At 42.0% G+C, this 14,561-nt stretch overlaps 1 long non-coding RNA gene across 1 annotated transcript; it reads left to right on the forward strand.

Annotated features, from left to right (window-relative positions):
* The first annotated feature begins 5,283 nt into the window (after positions 1–5,283).
* LOC128087300 (uncharacterized) lies at positions 5,284–9,494 on the forward strand. Its single transcript, XR_008209777.1, has 3 exons — positions 5,284–5,756; positions 7,112–7,277; positions 9,427–9,494. It is a non-coding gene; the product is annotated as an uncharacterized LOC128087300 (long non-coding RNA).
* Positions 9,495–14,561: the final 5,067 nt, after the last annotated feature.

Raw genomic sequence — 14,561 nt, forward strand, 5'->3', positions numbered from 1 at the left:
ATGTTGTAAACCTCAACCCAACACACTCGTGTCAATGCTCTCAACTTATGCTCTCACCCATAACAGGTTAATACCATTTTTGAAATACAGCTTGGTGTTACTTTCTTTTCTTTATGAAAACCATTTTGCTGCCTTCTGAGCAGGTATATAGCTTCACTTTTGGGGATGCAGTAGGATCAAGCAGAGGAAAGCAAAGACTGCCCCATTTTTTTCTTTTTACATTTAGAGTACTTGAAAAAGAGATGGAAATGCTTTTGTGTTCTTTCTGTCAGAAGTGTTAGTGGGACAGACTTTGCAACAAGGCAGGGATCAGTGTTTGAGCGTGTTCTCAGCATCCTTGGACTGACATCCTGCTTCCACAGTGAAACCCCTCGTGTTCAGCAGAACAGCATAGGACAGACTTGTGTGACCCACCAGATGCTTTGTCCAATATCTTTTGGAGTTCAAATAGACAGGTGAATTGGGGGAGGTGGGAAACAGTGTGGTAGAACTGGCATGTTTAACTAAGAAGCAAAATGCCTTGGATTCCATGGGGCTGGGGGGCAAAATGTTTTAAGCAGATGCATAAATAGGCCCCCAGGATCTACAGAAAATGTTGAAGCATGTCTTGCCTAACACAACATCTGCAGAGGACTTCCCAATAGGTTTAAATTCAACCAAAGATATACCTTGGTACCTAAATAATCTCTTCTATTTCCCAGGCTTTAGAGTTCTGGGACAAATAGGTTCAACTTGAGAGGCAGTCACAGAGTCATGTGTACCCCTTTGCTTTCATGGAGTCAGCATTCTCTGTCTGGGTGGTCCTTAGATCTGACATGCTGCACATCCCAATCCAGATCATTTTATTCATTTAACATCTGTGTAAAGTTTGTGATCGTTCAATGTCTTGCTGATTTGTGACTGGAAAACTTGAAGAGCTGGAGAATTCCTCAGAGTTTTCTGGATGTTTATCACTAAAATCCATCACTTTCAATATTATAAATGTTCACCTGTTTTCCAGAAATTCTCTGGCTGTTTTCAAAGCTTTTTGATAGGTCTTTCTCCAGGGGTCAAAAGACATTTTTTTTTCCTTTAGATTAAAGAACCACCTAAAATCCCCTGTCTGGACAAGTGCAATAGACAACAATTAGTTCAGTCAGAATTGCTGCCTGACATTTTTTACATTGCAGTGCAAATTAATCTCTGCAGAGCTCAGTGCACAATTCACATGATGCTTGATGCAAATTTTTTCTGATGGACTGCTGAAAATGCACTGCATTTCCTCAAATGTACTTGCTCTTTAAACTCCTTTTCTAGCGTTCTTGGAGGGCTTTTTGTTTGTTTGTTTAATGCACAACTTGCTGTTAGGAACTGAACCTTTCAGCTCAGCAGTGGCTGATGACAGATGTCACCCAGCAGTGCTTCTCTCTACAGCAGTGGCTGCGTGTGACTCTCAAGGCCAAGTTTCAGCACTTGAAAAAAAGGAAATGTGAATTCTCTCAGCACAGTGTTTCAAGAGATGGTATAGAAAATCTGTGTTCAATCTGTTCTTGTTTGAGGAAAATGCAAGGTTGGGCTGTTCCTTGGCAGTAAAAAATGAAAGTAGAATAACCATGAGAAGAATTCATTCAGAAATAGGAACAAAAAGCAAAATGTTGTACTCCAAGTACTCTACAGTTTGAGCTTTGTTTCATGAGTAGTATATGTTAGTATGACAGCAGGCTGGAATATTGATAGTGTTTAGTTTTAGTGTTTTTTTTTCTCACTGAATACATTTTGGGGTTATTTTCATAAAGCCACGTGTTGGAGATGTTATGACTCACGAGGGCTGTCGTGCAAGACGTGCAGCTGTACAACTGGAAGAGTCTTATGAACTGAGTTCCTTGGCATTTTCAGGAATCACAATAACAGAAAGGTTTTGCTGTGTAGGCAAATCTTTTCCTACACTTATTTACTTGTTGGGTCACAGCACTGCATCTTCCAGGAGACAGTTTCCCCCCCAGATGACCTCTTTGTCTGGCAAGTAAACACCTGGGAAATTACCCATATCAGCGAATCCAGCTATAGGTTTTGATAAGAGAAATATCTACTGCAAACTCAGCACTTTGGTAGTGATTAGGGATGGATTTATTCCACTTTCAGGATAGTTCACTTTGGTCTGTCACCCTGCAGTTCTTTCAGAAGGGGTCTGTCTATTTTGCTGCATTTTGCAGAGTACATCATGGGAAATACCTGCTTATTTAATTCATGCTGTTGCCCTAAATGGATTCTTTTATTTTTGTCTGTGGGCAAATTCCCCACATAATGCAAAATCCCTTAAAGGTGCAAACTGAATACACGTGTGTACAGGATCTCATGACCATGAGGCACTTTGAATATCAATCTGCCTTAGTTATGTGTACTGAGAAGGAAATCCTGGAAGTGTCTTAGAGTGCTCACATTAAAAATTCAGAGAAAGTTTTGCAATGTGGGAAGTGACATGATTATAAATGAGTTTATGTTTACTGGGGAGGGAAATACCTCCTGGAAAGAAGCTGGAGGTAGTCATATTGGTGGATCACCTGGCTTCCAGCTCCACATAACCTCAATCTCTGCCTCAGTCCATCCCAATACAGCAAAGTCTCAGAGCTGATTCAGGGCTGTTCAGCTACTGAGCTGGTCATTATGGGCTTCTTTTTGAGTAGTGGGATACACAAATGCTGATAAGATACGATTCATCTGCTGTTAGAATCGTAGAATCTGGTTTGGAAGGGACCTATAAGGATCATTGAGTCCAAATCTTGGCTCCACAGAGGACCACACAAAGGACCTGACGTTCACTGTTGTGAGAATGAGAGAAATTGTGCCTGTTTCTCCTGACTGACTTAAAATGCTTGTGGAGGACTGGTTGTGATAGAGATATCTATCTAGTGGATATAACCCCTAAAACTGATAAATCACCTCTGACTAAAGTGTTGCTTGCTATCTTCTATTAGACACGTGAGCAAAGATCAACCAGAGAAGCTGTGGATGCTCCATCTTTGGAGGTGCTCAAGGCCAGGTAGGATTGAGCCCAGGGCAACCTGACCTGGTGCCTGATTTAGTGGCTGGCAACCCTGCCTATGGCAGGGAGGTTGGAAAGAGATGATTTTTGAGGTTCTTTCCAATCCAAGTCATTCTATGATTCAAAAATGGCTTGAAGTAAACCAGAGAAGCACAAATGGGAACAAGAGTAACTGTGAGTATCCAAAATACACTATCTAGTGGTGGAGTGGTTACACCCAAAGGTTTACAAAAGTAGAACAAAGAAATAATTCTAAAATCAGAGAATCATAGAATGGCTTAGGTTGGAAGAGACCTTACAGATCATTGAGCTATAACTTCCCTGCCGTGGGCTGGTTGCCCCCTACCAGCTCAGACTGCCCAGAGCCCCATGCATCCTGACCATGGGCACCTCCCAGGATGGAGGAATCTAATATGTAGATAAACACTGCAAAAATAAAAATTATGATATAGTTTAACATTTAATGGATAAATACAAATGCAGCTACAAGCGTACACACCTCAGACAGTGCTTACAGATGAATGAAAGGAGAAGCTTCTACCCAGATTCAGGGAAGTGGCATGCCTTGTAAGCAAGTGCTTATGCAGCCTCCACAAATTCACTGAGCGAAGAATTAAAGTCAGCATCAGTAATGCAAGGAAGGAAGGAAGATTGTATGATAATGAAAGATATGACCTGATGTAGTTATCTTTGCTCCTATCATAAGCAGCATCCAAAAAAAAAAAAAAAAACAAAAAAAAAACCCAGAATCTAAATCTCATCAATAAGAACAGTGTTGCACACCTGGGGTCTAAACATCTGGGAAGTGCTGTATTAGTGAAACCATCTCCAGGCTTACAGAGTGGATGAAAACTGAAAGCACCAGCCACCTGCAACTTTAAATCGCTAATTTGGAAAGATGTCTCTGTGTCATCCAATTTCAAAAGCACCGTACAAGCTGCATAGTCATTGCTATTACTGTGATCCTAACTTATTCACATCTCGGTGTACAGGGATTTAGATGCACACAGCAACTCTGTGTCTTAAGATGAGACTGTGCCCCTCAGAACGCTTTTAATTCCTAACCACTAGGGGTTATAGCCCCTCTTGATGTGCAAGGATTTATATCCCTAACTCCTGGTAATACTCATGGGAATTGCGTGCATGAATCACCATTGAACAAGATGAATCCTCACAATGTTTAGTTTCTGGAGTTTTCTCATGTTTCACATCCATCATATTTCTTGTAGTTATTAGCAGCCCCACAGTCTGTTGATGAGAACTATTAAGTACCTATGTAACTTAAGTACCTAGGTGAAATTCTATTATTCTTGAGGTAGGAAATTGTTTTGAAGCAAGCAGTATTTTGTGGGCATTAATAAAGACGTGGAAAGGAGTACCTGAATAGGGTGACACTTCCAAATAATCTGCAAAATTGCATTCTGAACACCATCTGGGTTTGCAGCTCCAGCCAAGAAAGCATGGCTGAAGTCTGGGTGATTCATCCACTCTGTGAAACCACATTCAGAATTTGCGTGCAAAATGGCTGAAGAAAGCAGGCTGCATGTACAACTGTCTTGATAACTTTAACTCAAGTTAAGTTTAACTTTAACTCAAGCACTTGCACAGAACTACGCTTTGTATCTGTGGTTTTCTAATGGCTCTGCTTGTACCCACCAGTCATGACCTCTTTGCTCCTAGGGAGTAGTGCAGTTGCACCTGAGAAGTTCTGGATGCTGCAAAACATGCTCCCTTCCTCCTCATCCCCTGGAGTCTTGTTAATATAAGTCCATGCCACGGCTATCCAGCAAACATGAAGCGAACCTCCCACCCCACACTGTATTGGTTCCAGTTTATTGCCTCCTGTTGGCTGAGTTCCCACTCAGCAAGCTCTGTGAAGTCAGCTCAACTCCAACTAACAGCTTCATCAAATTGTTTGGATTCTGGGGACATGCAGGTCTGCCTTCTCATGGTGAACAGGCATCAGGATCACAGGGTGAAATGCTAAAATGCAGTAAGTAAAGCTACACCTCCAAGTCCTTTCTTCATGAAAGATCAGCTCCTCTCTGGCCATTTCTAACACCTCTGTGAAATCCAAAGATAAACTTATTAGGCAACACTGCTTTGAGTGCCAGCAGCACACAGATAACACACAGCTTTTCCCATTTGCCAGCACGCAGAGATACATCCTTCACATCAGGACAGCCTTGTGAAGAAAGAAGAGCTCATTGAAGCTGAATCTTAGTGAGGGAGAGGTAATGCTGTTGCTCAGAGGAAAAGATTTCAAAGAATATGCAGCTATAGCTGTGTCTTTTTTTTTTGTTGAAGGCATTCGTTCAGCTCAGCCTTCCCCGACGCTAATCTCCTCCATAGCAGTGTGCCCAAGTAATAGTCTCTTCTGCTTCCTTCCAGCTCTTCAATCATCTAGTTCCTGTAGGATTCTGCCACTTGGCAGGACAAGCAGCATTCTGAGAGATCTATGCATGATATCATCAGCATTTGAAAATTCCAGCTGTAAGACATGCAATCAGGTTTCTCCTTATTGACACCAGCTATTCAACTGCATCGTACCTCCAGATCTTCAGGTGGCTTCTCAAAGAATTTCAAGCCCAGATCATAGCCTGTTCTTTGTTGACAGAGTTCAACAAGCCCTGTGAGAAGGAGACTAGAGAAACATGGAAAAACATTCAAGACTCTGTGAAGACTATCTTCAAGCATCTTGCTCCTTTGAACAGTGGAGCTGTCATACATATAGGTAATATCATAGAATCATTATAGAAACATAAAATGGTTTGGGTTGAAAGGGAACTCAAAGACAATCCTGTTCCAACGCTCTTCCATGAGTAGGGTCACCAACTATTAAATTATGTGCCATATCAAGTTGCTCAGGTCCCATCCAATCTGGCCTCAAATGCCTCTAGGGATGAGGCATTCACATCTTCAAATCCCTAGGTGAGAGATAAAACTTCCCTGGAAACTGGTCCAAGAGCAAAACTGAGCCCTTGAGTAAGAAATTACTTCCACAAAACTCACTTCCATCTATTCCGGGGCCATTCTTCAAGCTCACCTTCTTTTGTATCTTAATCACACAATGTATGAACTCCCTTTCTCAAAAGAACCCAACCAATGCAACAAACATGAGTGAAAGGAAAAGAAGGCAAAGAGCAATTTTTTTCCAGTGATGGGGACAATATAAGAAGCAGTATAAGCAGGGAACTGTATAAGAATAAAAATCTGTGCTTATGGTCTCAGTGCAAATGTTGCTTCTTAAGTTAGGTACATACACCTTAATCCTTTCTCAGGTACTATACAGACATGCTTGGTGCATGTTGTACATAAAGTAGCTGAGTTGCACCAAAGTTCATGCCAGAGAGTGGGAACCTGCTCTAAGCAAGCTTGAATGATGGTGGGATATACTGGATATTTAGCAGAAATAGTCTTTTTCCCCGTATCTGCTTGGAATCTGGCTTAATATTGCTTCTGGACACAAAGAAGCAAAGAAGGTTCGTCAATCAAACTACCTGGCCAACTTTTGATTGCCCAGTCCTCACAGTCCATCTTCAAAAGCAGCGAGTCTCCTCTATATCAGCAATAAAACTGCTGGTACTCTCCTTAGAGCTGAAGCCCTCTGTCCATGCAGGATTTTTCCATGACAAATTTCCCATTAAAATCATCCAGCAAACCCAAGGCTACCTTTTGCTAGTGACAAAGAACAAGATACTGTTGTTACCCTGAAGTTTACCTCCCAGATATCCCAATCATCCCACATCTCTTTCACTCTCCAAGTGAAGTTTTCCTGGAACATCTGCAAGGAAGGACAACTCTGAAATTTGCTTTCACATCCAACGAGGCTGCAAAAAAAGGCAAAGTGCTGTGACAAATGTCTCCAAAGTCAGCCTTTGTCTTCCCCTCTATCTCATTCATAATTGTGAACCTCTAGGTTAACTGACCTGGGTGTCAAGTCTGAAAAACAAAAAAATCAGATTATATTCTCTGAAATGGAGAATGAGCAATAGGTAAGAGTTTAGAGGACTAACCAGAACGTGTCTAATTATTTGGGCTTAGGATTTAACTTACTGTTTTTTCTTTCTTCTTCTTTTCTTCCCTCAGACCCTGCCTGATACTTAGAGCACAAAACCCAGCAGGGAGAGGGGTAATGGAATTTGGAGGCAACTGGTGTTCAAAGACCTCGCTTGAAATGGGCCTATGCTAATGCTGAGGGTCTGTGCAAATTGGGTCGACTTCCCGCATATTCCTAAAGGAGCAGCTTCATCAGGTTAGCCTGCATGGTACAGAGATGTCTCTTTAAGTATTTCATAGAGCTTCACCTCAGAGTATTGTCCAAATCCTCAAAGAGATTCTGGCTCTAACTGCCCAGCCCGTGGCCAGAGCAGGATACATTCATCCACAGAGCATCACCCGCGCGTGTGTGGTCTCTGAGCCACGGGGAGAGCACGTTCATCCCAATGTAACTGAGTTTAATTGCCACCTCCTGACTCTTTTCAAAAAAGGAATCTGTGTTTAAAGGCTCAGAGCCTTTTCCTTGAACTTTCTTGCTCCAAACTGAGCTGGCATAACTCCCTTGTCCTTGACAGAATTACGTTGGCCAACTATCGGTCAGACAGAGATTTGAATTTGGCAGTCAACCTCATCATCTCCCCTTCTTTGTCTCCTCTTTGTATTTCATGAAGTGTTAAAAAGTATTTTGTATGCTTGCGTATGTGACTCATACAAAATATTTGCACAAAACAGAACATTAAAGGATTTGCTATAAATTCAAAATTAGTTTTGCACTGCATCGAAGTAATGCTCTTTCTTTTTCTGAGGCAGAAAAGAAATATTTTATAAACAGAACTTAAAAAGATGCAGCAGTGAGAGTAAGTAAGATAAGAGCTATAATTCAAGCCTACAGGACTTTCCATTGAAAATGTGGGCACAGGCATCATGTTGTCACATATTTCCAAAACAGAAGACAGACATTGCTAAGGAAGCATAAGCACAAATGAAAAGTTGCTGATCTGGAGAAGGGGTTGTGTAACCCTGGAGAAAACTGGTGCTTGCTTACACTGGATAAGAAATCCAGTACTGAGGAGATAAACCAAGCTATAGATGCAGTGTTGAGCTCTAGCAGCTGCAGACCCAGTTCAAATAAATTAAGGCATTAAATGGTATCATATTCACAGCAAACAATCAATGCAGATAACTATGAAAATTAGAGGCAGGGAAGAAGGAGAAAGGTGAAGCCCTTGTTCACATGCAGAGCAAGGCCAAACAATGCAGGCAATTCCTTGATAGTCACCATTTGCTGGGTTTTGTGTTCTTTGGTTGAAAGGGTGTTGTAATTAGTCACTGTGGTTTAGTTTGTTCCATCCCAGAAAGATACAGCAGTGGAGAAGCCAAACCTAAAAATATTTGCCAAAAACTCTTCTCCAAAATTAAAATGGTTTGTGTGACCTGAAATTTATCTTAGTCATCAGGCCCCACCATATCCTTCTTTCCACATAAATTCACAGGGATAAGCTCCAGAGAGATGTCTGTAGAGGCACTCATTCATCCTTCTGGCTCTCAACACTTTCTCACCACAGTGCTTAAGAGGCAGGGGCTGTTACTGCTTCCACCTAAATACTGTAAATTAACTTCAGGAAAAACTGTGTTTTTGATCAATCGCATCCCTGGAAATATAATGAGCACAATTACTCTCTTGCTTGACTATGCAACATTATTCCGTTTTGCCAGTTAATTGCTGGTGATTTTTTCAAGCTGATTAAAACCAGACAATGCACTCACATATGTTTAATCAAGAAATGTTGATAAAATTTAGAAGAATACCTTAGGTCTTTTCTAATATTGACAGACATCAAAAAAGTCCTATTTAGAGTCCCAAAGTTTTCTGTCTTTGGTACATGGAGGAATTTGTGATGAGGTGGGGGTCTGTCTTCTCCCAGGTAACAGCGATCGAAAGAGAGGCAATGGCCTCAAGCTACACTGAGAGAGGTTCAAATTAGATATTAGGAAACATTTCTTCTCAGAAACAGTGAGAGTACACTGGAACAGGCTGCCCAGAGAGGTAGTTGAGTCACTGCCTATGAAAGTGCTTAAGGAAAGGGTAGATGTAGTACTGAGGGAAATGGTTTAGTGGACAGTATTTGTCATGGGTGAACTAAATGACCTTAGAGTACTTTTCCAACCTATATTAGCACTGTCAAACAATCATGTTTGGAATCCAGAGCCCAGATTTTCAAACTTCTGCATAGCTTTTGGAAACTGATTCTTAATTGAGATATTAAGAAGGGATCAATTCTGATTACAATTCTAATTCCAGTTGTAGCAGCAGTAGGATAAATATCACAGAATTACTAAAGCTGGTTGTGGATTACTATGTTTATAAATGCAAAAAAAAGATTTATTTTTTTTTGTCTTCAAAGAATTACCAATCCAAGCTGTAGTTTAGAACCACCAAACATCTGAATGGAAGAAAATACTGATACGTTGGCAGGTGAGTATGAGAGACAATGGTCTCATCAAACCTGAAGCCAAGTGCTTTGCCTTGAATGACTGTAGGAGCTGCTATCCTTCTGTTTTTCTGCAAATCATCAGTGTTTGAGATAAGAAGGCCTGAATATATTGACCAAAATTTCTTTGGTCTGCGCAGTTTTGGAGTTGTCCATTCCTATTACTGTAGAGGCATAGCATGTGTATACTGACAGTGTCATGAACCAAGATTTCATAAGGTCTGGTATCATTACATAGGTAGCTTGAACCTTCCCAATGCTGGAGAGATCTCCAAGATCCCAGATCCCATTGAATTTGGTGAAAGGCATTCGTCTATCACAGAGAGACTGTAAGCATGGACTTTCTAACAACAGTCATGAAACAGGAGAGAGTATCAATTGCAAATGTAAGAGGGAGCTAAGCACAGTTTCCCCTAATCTCTTGGGATCCAGGCATTTATCTCTCTGCTTAATTGAATGAATGGGAAATTAGATAAAACTTTGCAGAGTAAATCTTTTGGCAAATGTGATACCCAAGTAAAAAATTTTCAGTGGACTCTACATTTTCACAGCTGCTCCTTTGTTTTGTGGAAGTGTATTTTGAATGTAAGTCCTGCTTACATTGCATCCCTATTAATTCTATTGTACATATTAAATGTCCTCTTTGTAGTGTGTAAAACCAGAAGAGAGACTAAAAACAAATAGCATGTGTTTAAAATGTTTTATGGAAGGTGGCACCAGTATTTTCTGAAAGCTTCCATCAGGCCAAGCCACTGTTCTCTGATAATAGTGTTATTGTTCAAGGCCAAAACTGGAACCTAAAATTAAGTAGGAAATAATGGAAGAGGTGAGAGAACATGCTACTTAGCCCTGTGAGAGACAAAAAAAAATGTATAGACTAGACAGAATGTGTTTCTTGCTTCTCTACTAGCCTACTTACATCTGTGCTAAGTTAAATCCTATATTCCCTCCGTAACTGCAAAGTGAAAGTTATTTTCTTTTTATTTCAGTAAATCCCATGACCATCAGAGCCATATTTTATGACTCACAGCATGATGAAATGCCTCCATACACTGTGTGAGGCGCAGAGATGTATCACTGCTCTCATTTTGTCACGTGGGACAGAGTTCTGTGAATTGGTCTGCAGAGAGTTCCAGATCTGCCTTTTACCCAGTGGACTTGGGAAAAAAAGACCTCTGCAGGAACCTGACCATAGCAGCTTCTTTCTCAAGAGGCTTTCCACAGCTAAGCAGCTGGACGTGCTCCCAGCCCATGAGTAATACACATCTTTGGGGTGCTCATGTGCTTGTGTGATTCCCAAGTTTGTTTCCACATCCTTATTCATGAGGGGATGTGCATTTGCACTTCCAGTATTGTGGAAGAGGAAGAGCTGTGGTATGTGAACTTCAAGTTACTCCACAAGGGGTGCAGATCAGGCTCAGCAAAAGACCCCAGCACAACAGTTGGTGCATCTGGCCATTCTTGAGTCAGCTGCAAGATATCCAGAACCTCTGGAATGAGCATGGACAAGTGAGGGAAAAGACATGGATACTGAGTCCTGTGTGTTTTAGTGAACACTGTCTGTACCAAGGGATCATGAGCAGCTGGAAAATTTGGAGCATATTGGGATATTTATTTCAGTGTTAGAAATAGTGGATTGGAAAAAATGCCCTCTTTTGAGTGGCACTGTGTTTCCTTTGGTTGCAGCTGTGTCTCCAGGTCTTTGCTTACCAAAACAAATGCTAGCATCAGGCCATCGTGGCCATTATGGCAGAAAATACAGAGCAACAGAGGGAGATCCAGTGAGGAAGAGGTCAGATATAGTGGAGACACAGGAAACTGAACTGAGGAGGAGGAGAGGCACTTTGCCAGTCAGGGGAGATGCAGAACTTACCACCTGCTACCACAGAAGTAATTAAATCGCGCTCCAGAAATGGATAGTCCATATCCAAGTGAGGCAAAACTGATCTCATACAGATCTATTCCAACCTGGAGAGTTATTACATCTCTCTATTTCTAATTATGCTGTTACCCAGTATGATGCCAACTCCAAAGGCAGAACCTGTGTCACTAAAGAACCTTTTCTTTGTGGAAAGAGTGATTAGTGGTGGCAATTATGAGAAATTTCAGGAATAGTTCCTTTTTGTATCTGAAACTGCCATCTTTTTTTGGACCAAAAAACAAAGGGAATGAAAAAACCTGAAAACAAAAGCTGAGATGATTTTTCTGTTTGGAATAAATATTGTTAGTTGTAATCCTTTGATAAAACTTTGACCAAAAAGTGGAAGAAATGTGTGAGTATCATTAAACATCTCAGCTCCCTGTCCATCAGCATTCATCCACATCCTGCTCTGGCCCATTTGTGCTGCTCAGCTTCTAGAGTGATGCTTGCAGAATTTTTTTCCTCATTTTCTTTTCCTCATAGGCAAGCAAAACTGACACTGCATTTTTTTCTGATTCAGGGATGGAGGATGTTTGCCCAAAATGACCCATGTGGTGCTTCTCATCGTCCTGCTCTCCAGATCATTCTGTATGTGAATTTACTGGAGCAAAATGTCACTGCATTGTCCCTGGGATGGGGGAACAGGACTCTAATATGTTTTTTCCTTTGGGATCCAGTAAGATGGGAGACTTTTATGAAGAAGCAAAAATATTCTGGAGCTAGAGCTGCGAAAACTGATTCAGTGACTTGTCATGCATGGGGTGATGCATGACATGTCTGTCATCACCAGGCTGGACTTACAGATATGTCTCAGGTGGCTGTTTCTATTGGTGATACTTAGTAGTCAGGTCTGCCTTGCCCACACAGTGTCATAGAATCATAGAATTGTTTGAGTTGGAAGAGACCCTTAAAACACGTCTGGTCTCACTCCCTCACAATGAACAGGAATATCCACAGCTCCATCAGGAGCTGAGAGTCCTGTGCAGCCTCACCTTGGGTGTCTGAATGGATGGCACATCCACCACCTCTTTGGGCAATCTGTGCCAGTGCCCTTATTGTAAAAAAAACTTTTTCCTTATATCTAATCTCAGTCTCCCCTCTTTCCCTTTGAAACCATTTCCCCTTGTTCTGTCACAACAGGATACACTGACAGGCCACTCTCAGGTCTCCCTGGAGCCTTCTCTTCTACACAGCCACAGTTCTCAGCCTGTCCTTGGAGGGAGGTGCTCCATCTCTGGGATCATGTTGTGGCCCTCCTCTGGAAGGGCTCCAGCAGATCTACATCTCTCCTGTACTGAGAACTCCACATCTGGATGCAGTGCTCCAGGTGAGCTCTCACAGCAGAGGGGCAGATCCCCTGCCTCACCCTGCTGGCCATGCTGCTTTGGATGCAGGCCAGGATACGTGTTTCTAAGGGATGGAGAATAGCAAAGTTGTAGCATGTGTTTTAGGGTGACTATTTTTAACCTAAGTGCACATCTGAGGCATATTACTCTGCATACCATAGATCTCTGCGTGACCAGGCCCTGGGTCCTGGTCTTGTCTTAAGTCAAATGACTGCAGGAGAGACTCTTCTTTTAAACCTTTACACTTAAAAAGGATCTTCTCAAGCATATCACACCAAAAGCCATTTGTGCCTTGATTTGCACAAAGGGAGCAGACTGGAACTGGGATGAGATACGGGATGAAATCCTCTGCACTGTCCCTGCAGGAAGACCTGGGCTCGTTGGCCTCCAGCAAAGACAAGCCAAGGTAGCCACAGAAGTGATGTCAATGCCTTCCCTGTTCCCTTTGGAGCACCATTAGATCCCCCAGCTCCTTGGCTGACCCCCATTTATTCTGGGAAGTGATTTCCTGCTCTCTGCCTTGCCACCAAGGGCAGACTTTTGCCCAGCATTGTTCTTCTCTCTAATCTTGGTCGTGTGCTCTTTGGCATCCAGATACATAGACATTACCATCCAGTGCTTTGATATTTGTTCTGTATTATTCAAGCAGGTTTGTTCTTTTATTTTTTGGGGAGAGGAGGGAGAAGCTCTTTCAATCCCCTTTTCTGTTCAGCAGTGTGGTGATAAATAGACTGGATGCAAGAAGCCAATCATGAAATTGCTGCCAGGAGGAAAAGAATTAAAAAGAATTAAAAAAAAAAAAAACAAAAAAAACCCCAAAAAATAGTAATATATATACTTATGAAATGAATGAGACATTCAGCTTTGGATATGTGCCTCTCATGACAAAGCCCTCCGATGAAGAAACCGTCCACTGCAGTGTCCCCTCGGATGCCACCCCAGTGCCCACAGCCAACCCCAACTGTCAGCCAAAAACTTTTGCTGTCATATCACAGGACATGGTAATCTCCCACATCCCGTGTCTGTAACCCAGAAGCCACCTCCCCCTAATATTTTACGTATTCCTGAAATTCGTTTGCAAGAGGGCAGGAGAGAAGATAACGGCGGTGACTTGAGCCGAGTGGGAACTGCTGACTGACAAAGTGTGTAGTGCAGTACGGGTGCTTTCTGGCTCTCTAATTATCCTTTTCCTTCTTGACTCCAGTATCACATGTAGCCATGTGTAGAATCATAAAATAATTATGCAGTGTACAAGCTTTCTGGGAGCATGTACCACTGTTTTCCTAATTCTTTATCGCTCCCATTGATCGTGGCGTGTGTGCATTGATCCAAGTCGGCCATCTGGTTGGGGAAGATAAGCGTGCGAGTGTCTTTGCATTGCACTGTCACTCAGGGAGGGGGGTACATTTTGGCTGTAGGGAATTACAGGGGCAGGATTAGCCCTCTTCCTAGGAGTAAACTGAATTTTAAATGTAGTGTTGCAGCTGCATGGACCATGTTGCTAACTTCTGTTTTTGCCCATAGACTGGGTAGATTTTTATTCTTCCTCATATTATTATTTTCTCCTCTTTCCTGCTCAGACTGTATTTGGAGATAGAGATATGGCTTGCATTAAATGGAGGGGAGAGAAGGGAAAAGGAGGAATGTCCTTCTCTGCACACGCCAGCCTCACGACTGGCTGCTGCGTTACAGGATTTCGAAATGGCAAAACCAGCTTTAAATGCAGGCAAGGACCCGCTGGATTGAACGCATTTCACAATAAGAATCATTGGTCCAAAAAA

The sequence above is a fragment of the Tympanuchus pallidicinctus genome, unplaced genomic scaffold (assembly GCF_026119805.1).
Source record: "Tympanuchus pallidicinctus isolate F22 unplaced genomic scaffold, pur_lepc_1.0 scaffold3, whole genome shotgun sequence".
Taxonomy (NCBI): Eukaryota; Metazoa; Chordata; class Aves; order Galliformes; family Phasianidae; genus Tympanuchus; species Tympanuchus pallidicinctus.